We start from the raw sequence: 24,243 nt of genomic DNA, 5'->3' as shown, positions 1-24,243 counted from the left end.
TTCTGAACGTCTTCATCTAGAACAGGGTCAGCAAACTTTTCCCGTAAAGGAGCAGATACTAAATATTTTGGTTTTTCCATGCCTACTCAACTCTGTAATCGTAAGGAAAAAAGCAGTCATAGACACTATAAAAAAAACAAGTGTGGCAGTATTCCAATAAAACTTTATTTACCGAAAAAAGAGAATTGGCCAACCAAATTTTGCCAATCTCTGACCTAGACAGAAGTTTTCTGAGCAGAAAGGCTAAGGTTCCTAGTCAGTGGAAGTAGGAGAAATATGAGAGGTTGCTCTACAGGGCATCTAAGTGGGTTAAAGATGACATAGGCCATTATTAGTTCTTCAAATAACAAAAGTCTAAAGGAAGATTCTATCTAGAGAATATGGACTGGTGTACAAAATGATACAAGAATGTACATTTTTCTGGAAAAGAAAGGTCCTTAACTTTTATCAGATTTTCAAAAGCACTGATGACCCCATACAGGGTGAAACCCCATAGCATAAAGGGGAACATCTTGTCCTGCAAATCTACCTTCCCCAGGCCAGCCCCTAACCCATATCTACCAGTGAAGTTCAATGACCACTGTTATGTCCACTCGCATATGTTTCAGCAATCATCCTAGAGAAAACATATGTTTCACTACCTCCCCCTTTTGCTAGCTATTTACTTATAATAATTGCAAAAAAAAAAGCATATAGTCATCACTAAAAGGTTGAGTCTAGGACTCTACCCATTCTTAACCTGATCCTGGCTAATGAAAATAAAATGATGTACTTACAGTTAATGAGCCAATTAATGTTCTACCAGACACTGTGCCTATCTTTCATTTTCATTTTATTACGGGCCTAAATTGATTCTACACATAGAGATATGATCATCAGAATTAGCCCTACTCAACGTGAGAAGAAGTAGTGGACTGAGGGTGAAGGCTGAGGCTATGGTTTGAGGCATAAAAAGACAAGCTTTGGGTTCCGGTTTCGGATCATGCAAAGAGCTTGGAAATTGTCACTCTTGTCCTTGAAACAATAAAAAGCTGGACAAAAAAAATCACTGGCCTTTCTTTGACCCATGACAGAGCTGAAGTCGCAGAGCATATACCACCCCAAAATCTAGAGAGACGGTCACATCCAGAGTGACATAATCCTTAAATTTGCTTACCTGGAACAAAACCCACTGAAATCCATAAGCTTGTAGGGACACTTAAATGATTATTTTGACAAATTTCTGAAGGCTAAGTGTAAACTACCTTGAAAGTGAGAAACTCATGGGGGCTGCAGTCTTAGGAAGGCTCCTCACACTTTGTGGGCTTTCACTCCAGGAATTTACCAGGTTCTCAGAGTGAGGATATGAAAAAGATCTCCTCGTGGCCCCGGCTGATAATTACTAATAAATGATATAATTTTAAATGTTTTAAAACAGTATAAATGATATGCTAGGAAAGGAGATAAAATGAAACCACATAAAATATTCAATTAAAACCAGAGAAGGCAGAAAAAGAGGGTAAAAACTAAATAGAGCAAATATGAACCTAACAGAAAACAGTTGCAAAGACGGTATCTATACTCCAAATATACAAATAATTAATTTACTTTTGAATCCTTTAAATATACCATTTAACAATAGGGTGTGGAGTACAGGGACGCTCTGTAATATTCTTGTAACTTTTTTGTATATCTAAAACTATTCTAAAATTAAAGTTTATTATTAAATGTTATTTGAAAAAGGCAACTTCATCCCAAAGGATATCTCCCCAGCCCACTACCATGGAATCTGAAGTGCCACCATAAAGAGCCATCACCTCTAGTTCTTATTTTGTAAAGGAAGCAGTCCTGGGTATCATGTTAAGCACTACTGCTATCTTGATTAACACTTGAGACTAGTGTTTTTCTCTCCTATGGCTACTAAGGAAGAGACTGAAGGAACTAGGCTTCTCACTGAGAAGGGAGGGTTACTATGGAGCTGGCATGGCCAGGAAGGCAGAAAGGAGTAGGGTACCCCAGCAGGGGTTAGCAATCCTGAGGCCCCAGGACCTGGGTTTGTGAAAACCTACGGAAAAAAATATGGTAAACAGGCAAATTGAAGCAGTTCAAACTAGCATGTGGAGAACAGGGTATGCTGGCCCCTGCTGACTTTTTACCTCAAGGGCCTCAGCTTGGTGTAACAGTACTTCTTACAGTGGCACTCTCTCAAAGCAGTTCACAGCATCTCAAATTAAAAGCAGGCTCTCCCCGGTGATTTATTACTGTAGAACTCTACACAATTGGTAATTGGGAGTTTCAGTAGCACTTGAATGCCTATCTTGTCACAAGTTATATGAAGGCTAAAAAGAAATGGTTAAGGGAGTAGATAATTATGGAAATACATACATCTGACTTTGAATACAAAGTCAGATGCTTTGCCTCCCAGACATGTTCCAACTTGTGTCTGGGTTCAGCTTAACATAGGTGAAATCTCACTTAGCCAAATCAACGTGCTTGTGAAAATATCCAGGGGATGAGCGTGAGAGAATCAAATTTTTATCAAGCAAATGCTGTTTGCTCCTTGGGTTTAATATCACTTCAGGGATGTTTTATGTTCACATCTCCTAGATCCTCTAACATGAGTTACAAATCTCTCTGCCTCCTCCTCTAGTTTATCTGTCAACTAGTTATATGTAATTCTGTAAATAAAGAATTAAAAACAGTAGGAAAGCCTCTTATTTAATGGTCTGCCACTGTGAGTCCTTCCCCTTAAACCAAGAATTCTTCTGGCTATGTCAATCATCCCTCCCTTATGCATCTGCAGGCCTTGGTTTTCTTAAGCAGAGCACGTCTGTCATCCCGTGGGTTTTTCACAGGGGAGCGTTTTACAGGCAGAGCTGGACAAAAAGAGAAACGGCTTGCTCCAACACTTCCCAGGTCTAGATAATCATCAGAATCACGTGGAAAGCTGTTTAATATACAGATTTCCAGGCCATGCCGATCACCTACTGAATCCCTGGAGGTAGGGCCTAAGAATCAGTACGCTAAAAAGCATTTCAATTCTAGATTTAATTAAATAAGGACACCCCACCCCACCTCTGCCCAGTGATTCCAAAGATTAAGCACTTTTGAAAACAGTGGTCTAGTCCAAATTCCAACTAAAGGTTCGTAGTCAGGACAACAGAGCCACATCGAGCAACTACATATGGTTGGAATATTTCTGAGGAGCTCAGTACCCTGTTGATAGAGGAGACCTAAGTAACAAATGGTTATTAGATCTTACTTATTTATGTTCACAATTTTCCCACCTGGAGGACAGGACCAAGTTTACCATCTTTTCTACAATCAATACAAGGGGTGTATTTTCCTCCGCTTCAGTTCAAGCAAATTAACCTTCCTAGTTCGTAATTCAATCTTACCTCAGCCGCTATAAACCACTCTAGAGTTCCCCATTTCTTCACCTTTTACTCTGCCACACCACACGGGGTCAGTACCAGAATTTAAATACCAATTCATAATTCACCAACTATAAACAGAAACGTTCACAGGGAAGCACCTAGAATTTTCCAGAGCAGATGACTCTCTAAATTTGGTTAGGCAAATGCCCAGGAGGCCAAATCACCAGGCAAAGTATTATGGTGGCTGAGCTATAGCAATCCTTTCACTCTCGGCCAGAAGAGCTCCAAGAGAACAGGTTCCTCTACCCTATACAATGGTCTCCGAATGTAACTTCCAAGTATTGACCTTAGAATTTCATTTTCTGAGATGTACTATACTGAGCACTGCACTTGGAATCAGGAGACATCCTGTTAGGTGACCTTAGATAAATCATTTTTTCTCTTTGAACCTTAGCTTTCACATCTATAAAATAAAGGAATTAAACTGAACAAGCTTTTAGAATTACAACTCTAATTTTTAACTGAGCCAAGTAGGGCCATTTGTAGTATGAGTTCTGGACTTCTCAGGGTTCTAGTTGTATGTAAGGAATCTGAAAAGGAACTCCGAGAATTACTTGGCTGGTATTAAACTCAGCCCCGAAGAACTTCCAACTTTTCATCCCAGCTTACCTTGCATTGGACTCACCGTCTTGGCCAGTGAGCTACCCAGTCACGAGTCAAGGGAGCCAGGGAAAGCAGTCTGTTAACAATGCTGCTCATAGCCTGAGAGAGCCAGTCAGGAAACCCTTGACTTTTAACATAACTGAGTTCCGTGAATGTCAAAGGAAATGGTATAAAAGTTATCATCCCAATCCAAAATCCCCAAAGTGAGATAAAATCCTAAGAGTCGTTCAACTGGGACAAGGTTTGTTCAACTTTAGCATCTGGTGGTAGCAATAAAGACAGAGCCCTATGCCTATTGGGGCTCTTCAAGTTGAATGACCAAATTAACATGGTCAGTGGTTAGCAGGCTCACTCAAGCTCTATGGAAGGATATCTCTCTCTCTCCTTCCTATTTGGGTCCTTATTCTACTTGGTCTCGACTGGACGATTTCTTTGCTCTCCAGATCTTTGCTACCAGCTTCCCAGTTATCTTCGTACTGGGATCATCATTTCTGCTGAAACAATCCTCTCTTTCTGGCCGAAACACAGGCACATATTTCTGTTTGGTTTGGGGGTAGTAATTCCTTCCTTCCCTTCCTTCCTTCCTTCCTTCCTTTCCCTTCCTCCCTTCCCTTCCTTCCCCCCTCCCTCCCTCCCTTCCTTCCTTCCATTTTTCCTCTGGTGTGGGTTGGCAGGAGGAAGCGAGGGTATTATTTTGGTCCCAAAAGCATAGCTCAAGTTTCTCACACTATAAAGCTAACCAGCCTCATAAAACATCACAACAACATCCTCACCTCTTCTACTGAAAGCCCATAAATAACAGAAGAAGCCATGGGAAGCCCATTTCCACCCAAAGCATACAAGTATCCTTTTATAATAGTGTTTCCAGAGGTTAGGACCCACACCCAAATATATCACACTACTGAATGACATGGTTAGGTTAGAGAGCCATGGTTTGATGGGTAGTGATGCAAACTACCTTCATAGCACGCTGTCCTTTATCTGAAAAAGGAATTTCCCATCACCAAATGAGGCTACCTTTCCAGGAAGCCAAAAAGTTGCTGACTACCCACAGTGTCAGCACAAATTCACCATATATGTATTACCAAAACGAATGGACTATTTTTTTCACTGTTTGGGTCACCATTGCCATAATTATAAAAGTCAGCAAAAAAACTCTGGTACTTAAGGGTATGCCAGTTCTAATGCACATCCGAAAGGCTAATGGGACCTGGGTGGGTGGGAGGGGGATAGAACGACCCTGAAAATAAACTTTTCTCAGGTACAGACCTTCTCATACTCCAGACCTTCTCTGCATTCTAAGGACCCAGATTAAAGGGCACAATCTGAAATAGGAAATGGACACCCTGTGGAAGATGCCTCTATTCTCAGACTAACTGTGTAAGATGTGAATTAACCAACATAACCGCTAACCCAACTCCTTGTCCGCAAAGACTTCCAATCCTCTCTGCAGGGATCATTTAGTCCCATGCTTCAGCCTCAACGCTGTTCCAACCTCCGGAATCAATCAGAACCCTAGCCAAGGAGAATTTAAGAAACTCATAATCAGTATCCCTTGCTGCAGATCCTCCTCTGATATAAAACTGGTTTTTTGGTTTTGTTCTTTATGATCAAGGTCTGTCTTATTTTTTGCTCCAATAACTGGACCCTCTTTATATGTGTGTGTGCTTAATGTATCTGAGGAACAGCAAGGTGGCTGCTGTGGCTGAAATGGTGTGAACTAAGAGGGGAACAGCAAAGGGATGAGATAAGGAACTAGAGACCCAATCATAGTCCATTGTGAAGATTTTGGATTTTGCTAAAAGTGAGATGGGAAGTCATGGGGTTTTGAGCAGAGAAGTGATAGGAGGTGACATATTTTAACAGCTCCGCTCTGGCTGTTCCGTGAATAACAGATGGAGCGGGGCACTGGGGAGAAGCCAGGAGGCCAGTAAGGAGATTATCGCTCTAGTCCAGGTGAGAGGGGACGGCGGCTCAGACCGGGGGGATAGCTTCAGGAAGCCTGTCAAAGGCCGCTGCCTCTGCTGATCAGAACCCCGAAGCCTGCCTGTGCCGCCCTTACTGCTGCTCAGGTTTACAGCAGCCATCCACTTCTGCTGCTCTCTCCCAGCCCAGCCAGTTAACTGTGTCATCAGCTGAGGCTGGATTAGCTGAGGCCAGTGCCGCCTCAGGCCAGTTCTAGACACTTCAAGACTGGTACCTGTTCTGTGCCCGGAGACTGATGAAAACGCTGCAGTGGTGCTTTTTTAGCCAGGAAACTAGAAGCGAACTTGCCCTCATAACCGGAGACACCAACCTATGAGACCTCAGGTAGGCCCCCAGAAATTCAAGATGCCACCCTCACTCCCACAGCACAGCTGAGCGTCCTTCCCTTCAGCAGCCCTGAGTAAGGAAGCTGTACTATTGTAATACTGTTCTGAATGCTCGTTACGCAGCAAAGCACTGTGCAGAATTCTCTACATGGACTATTTCACTGAAACCTTTCAACAAAACTAGGAGACAGATTCTCTCATTACTCACTTGTGATGGTTAGTTTTATGTGTCAACCTGACTAGACTACAGTATCCGGTTCTTCAGTCAAACGCTAATCTAGGTGTTACTGTAAAGGTATTTTGTAGATGTGGCCAACAATCAGGTTAAGTAGAGGAGGTTTGTGCCTCATCCAATCAGCTGGAAGGCCTTAAAAGCAAAACTGACTGTTTCCAGAGAAGAGAAACTGCTGCCTCAAGACTGCAGCATCATCTCCTGCCTGAGTCTCCAGCCTGTCCCACAGGTTTCCGACGTGCCAGCCCCCACAGTTAAGTGAACCGATTCCTTGAAATATATATATATCCTACTGGTTCTGTTTCTCTGGAGAACACTGACCGATAGACCACTGCGACAGATGAATAATGAGATTCAAAGCAGTTAAGCAAGTTGCTCAAGGTCACAGTGGCTACTAAGCACAAGGGATCAGGATGCAAGTAGACTGACTCCAAACCAAATATCCCACCCCCTGCTTCCGCTAAAATGTCTAAATCCATTTTTTTTTCTCATTGCTTGATCCTGAGAAATCTCATAGTACTTCAAGGGTCTGTGTACTTCTTATATTCGAATATAAATAGCTTATTATTATTATATACTTGTTACTATTATTGCTATCGTTTACCAAGTCATTCCTTAATGCCAAGCATTGTGATGAGCATTTTGTATGCGCTGTTTATCTTATGTAATCCTGACAACAACAGTGTAAGGTAGTTAATATTACCATCATTTTATAGATGGTAAATATGAAGATCAGAGACGTTATGTAACTTGTCCACAGTCACACAGCTAGTGGAAGGCAGGGCTGGGATTCCGCATCATTGCTCTGGCCTGACTTCTGAACTAGTGTGAGTAGAACCAGTGACTGCCCAGCCTTAAATTCGAAGGAGCCATTGTTAACCCACTAAGTCAGTTAATTATTTTCATAGGGCCATGTCTCTACTTGCTTAGGGTCCTTGGCTCCTGACCCACTTCCAGAATCAATTAAATTTCTAGAACAGTCCCTAAAGGTACTGGATCTGTCATTTATACTCTGGATTAAGTAGCTACCATTACTGGACCCTGTCCTAGTTAGGCACGATTTATGAGGTCAATTGCTCTTATAAAGAGGCATTAAGAAATAGAAAGGCCAAGTCTCCTGACTCCATGGAATCAGCTTCGAAGTCAGAACACTTAGGTTCAAATCTCTGATCTCTGATCTTGAGAACATAAGGTAACTTTTCTGAAACTTAGTTCCTTCATCTGTAAAATGAAAATAACTGCTACAGGATTCCTTTGAGAATTAGAAAGGTAATACGAGGAAAACATTAGGCCAGAGTATAGGCTCACCAAATGTGAGCTATATACAACCAATTACAGAACCTTCAGCCCTGCCTGTTGGGGGCCCAAGCTGAGCTGAGCACCTGAGCAGGCACCCTGGGAGTTCTGACTGGGCTCCAAACTGGAACTAACTGCTCACGCACAAACACAGCCATGTCTGTATAATTCACTGGGAAGATCTTATGCTCAGTAACTGGTATTTTAAAGCCAAATAGGCCCAGAAACAGAGCTAGAGAAAAGACAAATGATGTGTTCTGACCATCATTCCAGTACTTTTAGTATTGTGTAGTAAGAGACACCATTCCATCATTAGTTCAAATCAAGTCTCATTTTGTGAGCGCCTACTCTGTGTCAGATCCTGTGCTAGGTATTGGGGTTATAAGAAAGAATAAGACATCATTTTGCTCTCAATAAGCTCCTAGTCTAATGGGTTCGTGGGTGTGAGAGAGTGAAAATAGATAGACAAGGGTATTTTATGTAGTCAATACTTACGTGACACTTATTTTATGCCAGGTACTCTTTTAACCACTTATTAGTCTTATATTAACCCAATGAAGTAGTTGTTATTCCTATTTTACAGATGAGGAAACTGAGACATAGCAACACAGAGTAACTCATCCAAGGTTACGTTGCTAATAAATGGCAGAGCCAGAATTTGAATATACCACACTATACTACTGTACTCAAACAAGACTTCCTTCTTACTTATCAGGACACCTCCTGAGGATGACTGGGAGAGCCCCAAAAGGCTCCAGAAACTCTAGAGGATTAGTGCAGTTTAATATCCTCTAAAAATTGATCAGGGCAAATTCCCTAATCACAAAGCAGAGGATAACCAGACATCAAATAATAAATTTCAGGGTACCTACCCACAGAATAGGCAAAAACATGGGAAGTTGTCTCTTTATTAGTTATCTTTTACAGTATTAATAATTACCCCAGGGACTTCCCTGGTGGTGCAGTGATTAAGAATCCGCCTGCCAACGCAGGGGACATGAGTTTGAGCCCTGGTCCGGGAAGATCCCACATGCCATGGAGCAACTAAGCCCGTGCGCCACAACTACTGAGGCTGCGCTCTAGAGCCCGCGAGCCACAACTACTGAATCCGCACGCCACAACTACTGAAGCCCGCGTGCCTAGAGCCTGTGCTCCACAACAAGAGAAGCCAGCACAATGAGAAGCCCATGCACTGCAACGAAGAGTACCCTCTGCTCTCAACTAGAGAAGGCCCACACATGGCAACGAAGAATCAACGTCGCCAAAAAAAAAAAAAAAAAAAAAAATACCCCAAAATTCAGGAGCTTAAAATAATAAATATTTATTATCTCACGGTTTCTGTAGGTCAGTAATTTGTACATAGCTTAGCTAGGTGCCTCTGGCTCAAGGTCTTTTATGAGGTCACAGTCAAACTGTCAGCTAGGATTGCAACCTCATCTGAAGGCTCAACTGAGGGAGGATCTACTTCGGAGCTCACTCATGTTGTTGCTGGCAAGATTCAGTTTCTCACAAGCTATTGGTCAGATGGCTCAAGTCATCACTGGATGTCTACCTCAGTTCCATCCTGGACCTCTCCCACAGGGCAACTCACAACATGGCAGCTGGCTTCCCTCAGAGTGAGTAAACAGAGAGATAGAGAGAGGACACTCCCAAGACAGAAGTTACCGTCTTTTTATAACCCAGTCTAGGAAGTGACATCCCTTTACCCCTGGCATGTTCTATTTGTTAGAAGAGAGTCAATAATTTCAGTTCATACTGAGAGGGAGAGGATTACACAGGACATGAATACCAAGAGTTGGGGATCTTTGGGGGTCATCTTAGAAGCTGTCTAGCACAGTCTTTAACATCATCCCAATGCAGGAAACTCCACATCAGCTCTCCCAATAGATCATTAGTCTGGCTTGTTGCCTTCGGGTACTAGAGTATCCTGCACCACTGAATTCAGAAGAAATCCTTGTACTGAAAATCAGACACCAAATCTAATAATACAAGCTACATTAAGATTTTACTTGCACATCTATGATCTTCATTAGTTTCATTCGTGCCCTTACTTCTAGTTTTTGCCAGACATGCCTTTAAAAAGTTCTATAAAACTAGACTGTTCCTTCCTTAACTTGTCATCTTTTCTGTTTCATCCTTCAAAAGACACCTCTTGACTCAGCTTCAGGGAAACTTCCCTAATGAATCTTGCCTGGCATAAGGGGATTTTTTTGCCCGAGACCCAAGTTAGTTCCTCTAAGGTATGAATATAGGCAGATAGCAGCAGGTTATGTGTGGAATTTGGAATAGACAAGGCTGATGACACTTTTTCCCTGCCTCACATAGAAGCAGGGGTACCCACAAGTCTCTAAGTTTTTATTACATGCAATTAATACTTGTGGAAACAAGGTTACACTCACTGGCAAAAAGAACAAAGTGATGTGGGTTCTCCCCTAAGATAAGCGCTCACTTCAGTGTTTCTAGCTTATTGCTTCCGATATTTCCAGTTTGGACTCTGGGCCTACATGCATCTCCTTAACTCTTCCTTCCTGTCTTAGCTAGCCTAACAATTATTGACCTCTGAGCTGCTTAGCTGTCTGACACTGCTGCCTTTGGTTAACTAAGCTTGCCTACCAGCAAAGTCAACCTGATATTCCTTAGTTTGTTGCTCCAAGCTGAAACTTTTTGCTGATTCCACTTTATCTAACCAAACTACAAGTTCTGGTCCCTCCTAGCCATCCTCTATCTTGCTGCCACTTATTCCATATTGTAAAACTTATCCTCTTTCACCTTGAGCAAATTATCTGCCTCTATCAGGAAACTGATGCCTTTAGGCAGAGACTCCTTGTTAAAACCTCACCCAAGCCTGTTCTGTCTAGGCTTTATAGCAAACTTGAAAATACTATTTCCAATTCCCTGTATCTACCATCAAATTTACCTGTTTCCTGGCCAGTGCCCTCAGCACGCTCTACCTGATAAACTAACTCACGCTGAGTTGTTGATCACTGGGAATACCTTGATGAATAACCCTATACAGAAGGATTCCCACTTTAGTTACTGAAAAAAATGCCAGAGCACAAAGTTAATAGCGGGAGAATTTCTGGCACTCCGACAGAAGAGTGGAATTATTATCATTATATAATGAAATACTAGTGGTACCCTTCAAGTTATACTACAGGTGCCCTCCTGCTCCACTTTTGCAAACATCCTCATAGAATGTTTATAAGCTAGAAAGAGATTCTGTAAAAAGGCCTCTCTTCACCAATGTGATGACGAAGCTGCTTTTAAGCTACATACCTCTAAATATTTGGACGTATCCTTAGAAAACCAAGAGTTTCTCTGAAAGTCTTAATTTTCTTTGAAAAAAATAAATGGACAATAGTATACTGCATGGAAATGTGTACAACTTTACCAATTTTCCAGACTGACATCTTCTGACTGGCTCCCCTTTTAGACCTTTGAAAGTATAATTACTGCCAGCTATCTAATTCCTATGGAACATAAAATTACCCAAGAGAATCATAAGTATTCCATCATCTCCACTGTAGAGAAAAATCAGGTACCATTTTGATTTGGCATTGCTTCCAAGGCGCGGTGTATTCCAAATTACGAAAAATTTCTTGATAAACGAATTCGTGGAAGTCAACTCATTTGCAGGTTAGGAACTGCTTATGTTACGTATGTGGCATTTTCCCCATTTTTTAAACACTATGCTAGAGAAGATCTTGTGGTTCTTGGCTAATCAAAAGAAATCAAAATCTTTTCCATGGTGATATTTTCATCTCACCAACACAGAGTGAGAGACATAGACCACCGACTCCTAGACTGGGTATAAGGACGCTTGGTGCATTACAAAAATACCCGGGGTAGGTCAAGGCATATTGAACTGTCTCAATCTCTCTTGCTTCCCACATGTACACACTTTCCCAGAGGGCCCCTAAATAAATAAAATCTACCTGAAAACTTTAAACAAAAGGCATTATTAATATCACTCCCTTTGTAAGAAAAGGGAAGAAACAAAACCAAAGCCCAGATTAAAAATTTAGTCAGAGATCACTCACAGGGGATGTCTTAACACCATGCAAACTGATTCCCATTTCCTTTCCTTGGTGTCTGGAATTCAGAGACTGATCTCCTTAATCTGACCTACATGGCCCTTCACAGTCAGGCTCCAGTTTAACTTTCCAGGTCTTCTCTGTTTCTTCCTACACATAAATCCTCCATACCAGCCAGATGTCCCCTTCATTGGTCCCTGAACATCAGTTCTTATGTGCCTTTGCTTGCGTCATCTCCCCTGCCTGATTGTCTCAAACTGCTTCTCTTTAATGACAGGAGGAAGTCTGGTATATTGAAAGGAGAATGAGTTCTGGAGTGTGATAAGCCAAGGCTTCAGATCCTAGCTTTGCCATTTAAGAGTCATATGCCTTTAGGCAAAGTTTCTTAGTTTCTCTAAACCTCAGTTCCCTAGCCTGAAAAGTGAGGATGATAAGGTTGCCTACCTTGTAGGAATATTATGTGGGTTAAATGAGATAATACATGAAAGGCACCTAGCCCATATTAGGGCTCCAACAAATAGGATATATCATCATCATTATTATCCTTTTTCATTTTTAAAGTCATAACTCATAGCTCAACCACCAGCCGAGTCCACAGGGATATCCACTTTCTATGAGCTCTAATATCTTACTGCATCTATATCACATGTCTGGTACTTTAATATTATTAGTTTTATCATAGGTGCAAATATCTTATCTAGCCAAGTACACTGATAGCTCACTTAGGGTTAGGATTATGTCAACCTTCTCTCTATCCTCCCAGATAATCTTTTACACAGACGTAGAATGCCCCAAATATTTGTTGCTTATCTTACACTGCAGATGCAGTCAGTAAGTACTGCCTGGCAGGTGATGACATAGGGCTTGAAAGATAGCAAAATGAAATAATAAATAATGTCGCTTGCAACTAACGTTTCACTGAACACTTAGAGTTACTAAAAACAATATACAGGCACTTGACAGATATGTCATTTCATTCTCGCAAAAGCACTGTGAAATAGGTATTATTAGCTCCATTTTACAGATGAGGAAACTGAGTCTCACAGAAGTTATGGAACTTTTGGGGGATTACATAGCTTGTAAGTGGAGGAGGCAGGATCTAGATCATTTGACTCTGGATTCTGAAAAGTTCTAAACGACCCAACATATTGCCTTACTAAAAGACATATGCTATCCTAAGGACTTTTTACAAATTATTGAAGGTCACTTCGCTGTTGGTAACCAGACTGTGCTTTGCTAAGGTGAAAAAGTGTACATAATAGGAAGATTTTTAGCATTCATAATTGGGAAAAAAAATGGAGCTCTAGTACACCAGACCATTCCCACACTCATCCACTGCTGTAATTCTTGATCATTCTTGAATTGAAGATCCAATCTACGTGAGAGAAGAGGGGAGGGTGATCAAGAGGAGGCAGATAGATGGGCAGATGGCTGGAGGAGTAGATGGCCATGTGGGAGAGTACAGGGACTGTTGCCTGCTGTGTCCCAGGAAGGCTCAATGTCCATCAAGGAAAGAAAACGATTGGGAGACGCTTTACAGTACAACACACCAAATGGAATAAGAGCCTATTCATCCAGTTGGAGCAAGAAAAAAGTAACAGTGCCCACTTCCTGTGTGGGTGTTCTTGGCCTTTTCCAGCAAGGTGTGTGTTTAAAAAAAGATTAGTACAATAGGGCATGAACAGTCCTATTGAAAACAGCCGCCTGCATAGACTTGGCAGATTTTGTGGAACAGTTCCGTCTGACATTTAAAGTGTGGCAAAACTACTTAAATTCAATTTAAAAATAAGTTTTCTATAGCCCCTTATTTTCTTCTTATAAGCATGAGCTCAATGAAGATGGCATCATGAGCTTTACAGGATGCCCCTCAGAATGAATGCTTGTCAAAGACAAGAATATGTGGCACTAAGGGATGACAAGCCGATTAGGCTGCATTGATTCCCAGGCTCGTGCCTGTGAAGAATATTCTCTCAAGAAAGAAAACTTGTGGGTGGAATTTGGATTGTGGTTTGGACTGGGATGCAGCTCCAAACCACTGCAGCCAAGTTCACAAAAGGAACATGAACAAATGTTTTAATCAACAAATGGTAAAGAAGAAAGGGAACAGAGAGGGACATTTTCTGTAATGTCACTGAGGGACTCAAACCTGCATCCTGATTTCTTCACAGCACTTGAATTTGGTTAGAAGAAGGATTGCAGAACTCTGGTTGAATAGGTCATACAACATAGCTACTAGCTTATTCTTGTTCCCCAGCATAAAGATTTGAAATGCTTCCTGAGGAACTCAATGGACAGACTTCTTTTTTTCTCCAGTGAGATACTGGCTCAAAAGCATCCATCCACAGCCTCCAAATTATCACCCTGCTTTCTTCCTGATCCCTTCTGCTAGAACCATGGCCAGAAGCTAGAGAATATACTATCACTATATAACAAAAGCTTCCTTGTTTTGAGCATTGCAGAGGGAAATTCCACCTTTCTCTCCAAACTTTTCCCTCTGTCTATCGCCTTAATAGCACCTTCACAAGGGAAGAGGACTTAATATGCTTATTGGTCAAAGCTTGAAACATAGGTCATGTTCCATTTGAACGGTGGATATAGTTATTTTTCCAGAACCCATTCGTGGCACTCTTTCACTTATACTTCTAGGAAGGATCTAAACTGTTGGTGAAGATTTAATCACTCTCTTCTTCCATATCTTCCTCTTTCTTACATTCCTGCCTCAGGAACAAACTTGGCATTCTTTTTGTCTTCTTTCTGTACCACTCCATGTAGCTGGTTGGGTCAATGGATTCAGAGCCTTTCTTGAGATCTGGCTTCTCTCTCTCATCCCTACTCACTCTCCACTTACCACCTGTCCCAAGCAGGCATATCTAAGTACACAGGTCCTAAGATTAGGATTAGGGAGTGGGGGTAAGAGACTCCATTAAGCCCCCAGCTTAAACCCCATCATCCCATTCAGTTTTTTTGCAAGGATTACTGAGTACTAGCCAGCTATCAATGAAGTAGTAATTAGATTCCCATCTGGTTATTGTTCTTTGCACATAGCTTCCTTGATATAGAACCCTGCAAGAATGAGGGATCACTGAGAGGGCAGGAACCAAGGATTTTAGAGTCCGGGGCTATATTACCAATCTGAGACTATCAAAACCCATCTATAACTACTATTCTGGAATTGGAAATATATCTTGCTTAGATTACTAAAATAGACACCTCTCTGTTCCTCCCACCTCCATTTTCACTTTTCTCTTGCCCATCTTTCTCATTATAGCCAGAGCAAACTTCCTAATTAGAAAATCTTTTCATATTACTCCTTTCCTTAAACACATTTGTTTGTTTTTTATCCTTACCATGACTTTGAAAACGTGCTAATCTGGCCCTGGTCAACTCTAAATGAGTGGTTCTCAAAATCTGTCTCAACAAGACTCACTTGGTATTTTTGTCCTACCCCAGAAATAGATTCAGTAAATCTGAGGAGAAGCCTGGAAATCTGCAAAGGGACAAATGCCTTAGATTATTCTGACACAGATATTCTGAGTACCACACTACGAGAATCACTTTCTTGTGGTGGTGACCTTCCCTCATCATCTTGTTCTCCTTGGCTGACTCCCTCTGCTCTTCCTGATATATTGTACTCATAGACTGATAAAATCTTGAGTTGGAATAAACCTTAAAGACCACTGAAGTGCCTTTCACACTGCACGTAGGCATCCCCTCCACAGCTTGTCTCACGGGTAGGTCTCCAGCCTCTACACTTGCTCACGTTGTTGAATGGCTCTATAAAAGTCTAAATTTCGTTCAACATGAGGATCATCTTTGGGTAGTGGAAAGAGCACTAGATCTTAAGTCAGAATTTAGATCCCGACTGCCACTTTTAGCTGGGTGATCCTAAGCAAATCACTGGATCTATCTTCAGCTCAGATTCCTTTTCTGTAGAAAGTGCTAATGTGAAAGTCAGTGCAGTGTAACAGTTAAGAGTATGGACTGGAGCCCAGACTGAGGGGAATCAAAAATTGGCTCAACGAGTTGCTAGATATGTGATGATGGACATGTTACTTAACCCCTCTAGGCCTCAGATTAGACATCTGTAAGGTGTACCTGATAATAAAAATAACCAACTCAAATGGTGAAATGTAAATGAGTTTATATGTGCAAAGAGGTTGGCATATAGTAAGTACAAAGTAAGTATTAGCTATTACTACTTTCTATTATTATACATGGGGGTAAAATTCCTGCAGTAACTACCTCATATGGTTGGTGCAAAAAATAAAAATCATATGAGATAATGTATGATAAAGTGCTCAATAAACTATAAAACGCCATGTAAATGTTATCAGGTTTATTGGCACCTGTTCTAAAACTAACTTCAGACTGCACAGAATAGGCCTAATACCTATTCTACATAACAATATCTGAAGATAGCTTACCATGTACCCCCAGGCATGACAGCTTCAGTGTTTTCAACCATTCCTTATATCACATAGCTTTATGGCCTCTTCATCTTCTTGGGCATATTTTATGGATGCACTATATTTCATTATTTATTTTTATTCCTCAAACATTTCTTGAACACCTACTACATTCTAAGTACTATGCTACGTACTGGAGATATAACAATGACTGAAACACAGTTCCTACCCTCAAAAAATGTCCAGTGGTCAAAATGCTTCTTAAAATATAACATCAGAACTAAATGTTACCAAAGGACTGACTGGGCCAATGTACCTCTCTTATTGTGTATAATACATATTTATCACTGTAGGCTGAGGCTCCATTAGCATGGCTGATCAGTGTTGATTCATATTGAGCATAGCGTCAAATAATCCTCCAGGATTTTACACATTAAAACTCCTGTTGGACCACATCTTCCCCGCCCTGAATTTGTACAGATGATTGTAAACCCAAGAGTTAGGACTTGAAATTTATACATATTAAATGAGCTATTATCATTTTCACCCCATCCTTCTAGACTATAAAAACTTTAATATCTATAGAGTTAATAGGCATGCTGTCAATAAATTCAGTCATTTCGTTGATAAAAATGATGAGCAGAACACGATGAGAAATTTCCTTTCTGATTCACATCAATTCATTAGCATGTTTGCATTAGAATTATTCAACTATGTATGGAATCCCATAACACGGTTTCCACAGAGCTCACATTCCAGGCATTCAAATAATAGTAGCTAATGCTTATTGATCAATTACTACATACTGCTCTAACGTCCTTCGATACTGTTCCAAAAATTTTACATGTAGGAACATGTCTTACCCTCACAACAATCCTGTGATATAAGTGCTACTTCTATTTTGATTTTATAGATCAGAAAACGGGAACGAAGAGATAATGTCGAATGCCTGAGAACCCACAGCTAATAAGTGGTAGAGCTATGATTTTAAACCTGAAGCCTAGTGCTAGAGCCCACATACCATCACTGTGATATTCCTCTTCTTGGTGTTGAACAAATGAAATGGAATTAACTAGGCATAACTTAACCCTCAGTGAAGCCATACTGAGAGCCCTCACGATCACTACTGCCTTTTCTTAGCATTTGCAATTGATTTCTTTATGAATCCACTAGAGATTTCCACTAAGGATTGATGTCAACAGCACTGGAATAAAATTTCTAGAATCTGAACCCCTCTTTTTAAAACAATCAGATTAGCATTACTTTTGTAATTGCATTCAGTTAGAGACCCCTCTCATTTGATTAATATGGTGTTTCTCTGACCTATGATTACACAGCCTGCTTGCATATCATAATTAAAAGTCAACTTCCAGCATTTCATTAAATATTTAATGAGTGTCCTCGGCAGAAAGGCAGAAAGCCTAACTAAAATCTGGAAAAACGGCTCTTTAAACCCATTCACTGAGAAAGAAAATGAAGCAGAATACAAGAAAGTTTATATTCCAAGCAGACACTGGTAATTATCACATTGGACCACGCATCTGTCTAGCTACCTTCTGTTCACAGGATGAAATTAAAACTGTTGGTGTGCTGGCTTCCTACTCCTGTTAGTTACAGTCTCCTCTTACGTGCCTGCAGGTAGGGATGCTCTGCAATGCTGTTTCATTTCACTGACATTTTAAGAAAGTAGAATGACCCTTTTTATCTCCTTGTCCCTAATAGGGTCTGTTACCAGATCGCCCCCAGAAAAAGCTATTTATTGCTGTCTCTTACTGTTTTTCTTTTTATATTTCTGTTAACTTTCTGTGGAGAAACTTTGAGCACTTAATTGGGTGGGGGGTGGAAAAGTGGGAAAGAAGGAAATAAATTGCTGGCATTTATTCTCAGATATGCACTGTGGCAGCATTTTGGCCAAAACTGTTCAAGTTCTTCTCAATTTTATGGGAAATTATTAACCCCCAAAATTGTAAAACTAAATCCTCAAAAAATTTTAGATCATCATTTTTCAACCTGTGTACTACAGAACATGAAAACAGAGTTAATTTTTTAAAGTGCGTTTGGGAGGAGGAAGTTGAATTCTCAAACTAGTTTTGGGAAATTTTTATAACATATTTTCTACATAAGTGAATATTATTTACAATTTCAATCAATTTTAATTTTTCAAATATTTACAATTTCAAACATTATTCACAATTTCAATCAGGCAAATGTTTACTGAGCACCCACTGTGTTTCCGGTACTCTTGCAGGATCTGGATATAGAATGGTGAATAAGGCAGATATGGCCCCTCCCCTAACGGAGCTAACATACCAGAGAGACAGAAAATATGCAGCTCAATGAATAAATAAATGAGATAATCTTATATAATAATAAATGCTTTGAATTTAATAAAACAGAGGGATGAGATGGAACATGGCAGGAAGATGTGGTGAACCCACCTTAGACAGAACCATGAGGGAAGGGCTCTCCAAGGAGGTGATATTTGATCTGAAGTTTATGGCTGTTCCATTGGAATAGCAAGGGGAAGAGTTAGAAATAGAGAATGGTGAATACCGGAAATTCCCTGAGACTAGAAAGAGTTTAGTGTGTTCAAGAAACAGCAAGGTGAGACCTTCAAGATGGAGGAGGAGTAAGAGGTGAAGATCACCTTCCTCCCCACAAATACATCAAAAACACATCTACACGTGGAACAACTCCTACAGAACACCTACTGAACGCTGGCAGAAGACCTCAGACCTCCCAAAAGGCAAGAAAGTCCCCACGTACCTGGGTAGGGCAAAAGAAAAAACAGAGACAAAAGAATAAGGATGGGACCCCCACCTCTGGGAGGGAGCTGTGAAGGAGGAAAAGATTCCACACACTAGGAAGCCCCTTCACTAGTGGAGACAGGGTGTGGGTAGCGGGGGAAGCTTTGGAGCCACAGAGGAGAGCGCAGCCACAGGAGTGCAGAGGGCAAAGTGGAGAGATCCCCACACAGAGGATCGGTGCCAACCAGCACTCAAGAGCCTGAGAGGCTTGTCTGCTCACCCACCAGGGCGGGCGGGGCTGGGAGCTGAGGCTCGGGCTTCAGAGGTCAGATCCCAGGGAGAGGACTGGGGTTGGCTGTGTGAACACAGCCTGCAGGGGGTTAGTGCACCACGGCTAGCCAGGAGGGAGTCCGGGAAAATGTCTGGACCTGCCTAAGAGGCAAGAGACCTTTGTTTCGGGGTGCGTGAGGAGAGGGGATTACTTCCCAGTGTGCCCACAGAAGGCAGAGTACCGCATAAGCGAGCTCCAGAGACTGGCATGAGCTGCGGCTAACAGCCTGGAACCCAGAGATGGGCATGAACCGCTAATGCTACTGCCGTTGCCCCCAAGAATCCTGTGTGCGAGCGCAACTCATTACCCACAACCCCCCCAGGAGCCCCGCGCATCACATCACTTCCAAGATCCCGAGATCCAGGGACAAATTCCCCAGGAGAACACACAGCACACCTCAGGCTACTGCAATGTCACGCCGGCCTCTGCCACCTCAGGCTGGCCCTGCATTCCAATTATGACCTCAGTACCCCCTGCCTCCCCCGGGCCTGAGTCAGCAAGAGAGCCCTAATCAACTGCTGCTTTCACCCCTCCTGTCTGGGTGGGAACAGACTCCTGAGGGCAGCCTACACGCAGAGGCGGGGCCAAAACCAAAGCTGAACCCCAGGAGCTGGGTGAACAAAGAAGAGAAAGGGAAATCTCTCCCACAGCCTGAGGAGCAGTGGATTAAATCCCCACAATCAACTTGATAAATGCTGCATCTGAAGAATACCTCAATAGACAACGAATGTTTCCAAAACTGAGGTGGTGGACTTTGGGAGCAACTGTAGACTTGGGGTTTGCTTTCTACATCTAATTTGTTTCTGGTTTTATGTTTATCTTAGTTTCGTATTTAGTGCTTTTATCATTGGAAGATCTGTTTATAGGTTTGGTTGCTCTCTTTCTTTTTTTTATATGTATATATACTTTTTTCCTTTTTCTCTTTTTGTAAGTATATATGTGTATGCTTCCTTGTGTGATTCTGTCTGTATAGGTTTGCTTTTACCGTTTGTCCTAGGGTTCTGTCTGTTCATTTTCTTCTTTTTGCTTTTGTTTTTGTTTTCTGTCTTCATTTTCTTCTCAGCCATGCGGCTGGCAGGCTCTTGGTGCTCAGCTGGGTGTCGGACCTGAGTCTCCAAGGTGGGAGGGCCGAGTCCAGGACACTGGACCACCAGAAACCTCCTGGGCCCACATAATATCAATTGGTGAGAGCTCTCCCAGAGATCTTCGTCTCAACACTAAGATCCAGCTCCACGCAACGGTCAGCAAGCTCCAGGGCTGGACGCCCCATGCCAAACAACTACCAAGACAGGAACACACCCCACCCAGTAGTAGAGAGGCTGCCTACAGTCATACTAAGTTCATAGGCACCCCAAAACACACCACTGGACGCAGCCCTGACCACCAGAAGAACAAGATACAGCCCCACCCACCAGAACACAGACACCAGTCCCCTCCACCAGGAAGCCTACACAAGCCACTGAAGCAACCTCACCACTGGGGGCAGACACCAAAAATAATGGGAACTACGAACCTGCAGCCTGTGAAAAGGAGACCCAAAATGCAATACATTAAAAAAATGAGAAACAGAGAAATATGAAGCAGATGAAGGAGAAAGGTAAAAATTCACCAGACCAAACAAATGAAGAGGAAATAGGCAGTCTACCTGAAAAAGAATTCAGAGTAATGATAGTAAAGATGATCCAAAATGTCAGAAATGCAATGGAGAAGATAAAAGAAACATTTAACAAGGACCTACAAGAACTAAAGAGCAAACAAACAATGATGAACAACAAAATAAATGAAATTTAAAATTCTCTAGAAGGAATCAATAGCAGAATAACTGAGGCAGAAGAACGGATAAGTGACCCGGAAGATAAAACAGTGGAAATAACCACTGCAGAGCAGAATAAAGAAAAAAGAATGAAAAGAACTAAGGACAGTATCAGAGACCTCTGGGGCAACATTAAATGCACCAACATTCGAATAACAGGGGTCCTAGAAGAAGAAGAGAAAAACAAAGAGACTGGGAAAATATTTGAAGAGATTATACTTGAAAATTTCCCTAATATGGGAAAGGAAATAGTCAATCAAGACCAGGAAGCACAGAGAGTCTCATACAGGATAAATCCAAGGAGAAACATGCCAAGAAACATATTAATAAAACGATCAAAAATTAAATTCAAAGAAAAAATATTAAAAGCTGAAAGGGAAGAGCAACAAAAAACATACAAGGGAAACCCCATAAGGTTAACAGCTGATCTTTCAGCAGAAAGTCTGCAAGACAGAAGGGAGTGGCAGGACATATTTAAAGTGATGAAAGGGAAAAACCTACAACCAAGATTACCCTACCCAACAAGTATCTCATTCAGATTCAACAGAGAAATTAAAAACTTTACAGACAAGCAAAAGGTGAGTGAATTCAGCACCACCAAACTAGCTTTTTTTTTTTTTTTTTTTTTTTTTTTGCAGTACACGGGCCTCTCACTGTTGTGGCCTCTCCCGTTGCGGAGCACAGGCTCCGGATGCGCAGGCTCAGCGGCCATGGCTCACGGGCCCAGCCGCTCCGCGGCATGTGGGATCTTCCCGGACTGGAGCACGAACCCGTGTCCCCTGCATCGGCAGGCGGACTCTCAACCACTGCGCCACCAGGGAAGCCCCACCAAACTAGCTTTACAACAAATGCTAAAGGAACTTCTCTAGGCAGGAAACACAAGAGAAGGAAAAGACCTACAATAACAAACCGAACACAATTCAGAAAATGGTAATAGGAACATACATATTGATAATTACCCTAATGTAAATGGAATAAATGCTCCAATCAAAAGACACAGACTGGAAGAATGGATACATAAACGAGACCCGTATACATGCTGTCTACAAGAAACCCACTTCAGACCTAGGGATGCATACAGACTCAAAGTAAGGGGGTGGAAAAAGATATTCCATGCAAATGGAAATCAAAAGAAAGCTGGAGTACCAATACTCATATCAGACAAAATAGACTTTAAAATAAAGACTAGCTTTTCAGACCTTCAAGATGGCAGAGGAGTAAGACATGGACATCACCTTCCTCCCCACAAATACATCAGAAATACATCTACATGTGGAACAACTCCTACAGAACGCCTACTGAATGCTGGCAGAAAACCTCAGCCTTCTCAAAAGGCAAGAAACTCCCCACGTACCTGGGTAGGGCAAAAGAAAAAACAGAGACAAAAGAATAGGGATGGGACCTGCCCCTCTGGGAGGGAGATGTGAAGGAGGAAAGGTTTCCACACACGAGGAAGCCCCTTCACTGGTGCAAATGGGGGGTAGATGGAGGGGAAGCTTTGGACCCATGGAGGAGAACACAGCAACAGGAGTGCAGAGGGCAAAGTGGAGAGATTCCCGCACAGAGGATCGGTGCCGACCAGCACTCAAGAGCCTGAGAGGCTTGTCCGCTCACCTGCCAGGGTGGGTTGGGGATGGGAGCTGAGGCTTGGGCTTCGGAGGTCAGACCCCAGGGAGAGGACTGGGGATGGCTGTGTGAACACAGCCTGAAGGGGGCTAGTGCACCACAGCAAGCCAGGAGGGAATCTGGGAAGAAGTGTGGACCTGCCTAAGAGGCAAGAGACCATTGTTTCAGCATGCGCCAGGAGAGGGGATTCAGAGCACCACCTAAACGAGCTCCAGAGATGGGAGCGAGTCTCGGCTATCAGCGCAGACACCAGAGACGGGCATGAGATGCTAAGGCCGCTGCTGCAGCGAAGAAGCCTGTGTGCAAGCACAGGTCACTATCCACACCTCCCCTCCCAGGAGCCTGTGCAGCCCGCCGCTGCGAAGGTCCCGTGATCCAGAGACAACTTCCCTGGGAGAACACACAGCATGCCTCAGGCTGCTGCAACGTCATGCCAGCCTCTGCCGCTGCAGGCTCACCCCGCATCCGTACCCCTCCCTCCCCCCGGCCTGAGTGAGCCAGAGCCCCCGAAGCAGCGGCTCCTTTAACCCCATCCTGTCTGAGTGAAGAACAGATGCCCTCCGGCGACCTACACGCAGAGGCGGGGCCAAATCCAAAGCTGAACCCCGGGAGCTGTGTGAACAAAGAAGAGAAAGGGAAATCTCTCCCAGCAGCCTCAGGAGCAGCGGATTAAAACTCCACAATCAACTTGACGTATGCTGCATCTCTGGAATACCTGAATAGACAATGAATTATCCCAAAATTGAGGCAGTGGATTTTGGGAGCAACTGAAGACTTGGGGTTTGCTTTCTGCATCTAACTTGTCTCTGGTTTAATGTTTATCTTAGTTTAGTATTTAGAGTTTATGATCATTGGTATATTTGTTTATTGATTTGGATGCTCTCTTCCTTCCTTTTTTTAAATATATAGATATATATATTTTTTTCCTTTTTCTCTTTTTGTGACTGTGTATGCTTCTTTGTGTGATTTTGTCTGTATAGCTTTGCTATTACCATTTATCTTAGGGTTCTGTCTGTCCATTTTTTTCTTTTTTTAAATACTTTTTAATTTTTAATAATTTTTTTATTTTAATAACTTATTTTATTCTTTCTTTTTTTCTCCCTTTTCTGAGCCGTGTGGCTGACAGGGTCTTGGTGTCTGGCCGGGAGTCAGGCCTGCGCCTCTGAGGTGGGAGAGCCGAGTTCCAGACATTGGTCCACCAGAGACCTCCCAGCTCCATGTAACATCAAATGTCGAGAGCTCTCCCAGAGGTCTCCATCTCAGCGCTAAGACCCAACTGCACTTAACGACCAGCAAAAAACAGTGCTGGACAGCCTATGCCAAACAACTAGCAAGAGAGGAACACAACCCCACCCATTAGCAGAAAGGCTGCCTAAAATCATAATAAGGTCACAGACACCCTAAAACACACCACCAGACACGGTCCT

The sequence above is a fragment of the Delphinapterus leucas genome, chromosome X (genome assembly GCF_059928025.1).
Source record: "Delphinapterus leucas isolate spDelLeu-1000000601 "Yukka" chromosome X, BTC_Dleu_Yukka2, whole genome shotgun sequence".
In the NCBI taxonomy this organism is placed as follows: Eukaryota; Metazoa; Chordata; class Mammalia; order Artiodactyla; family Monodontidae; genus Delphinapterus; species Delphinapterus leucas.
Note: the sequence above shows the minus strand (reverse complement) of the source record.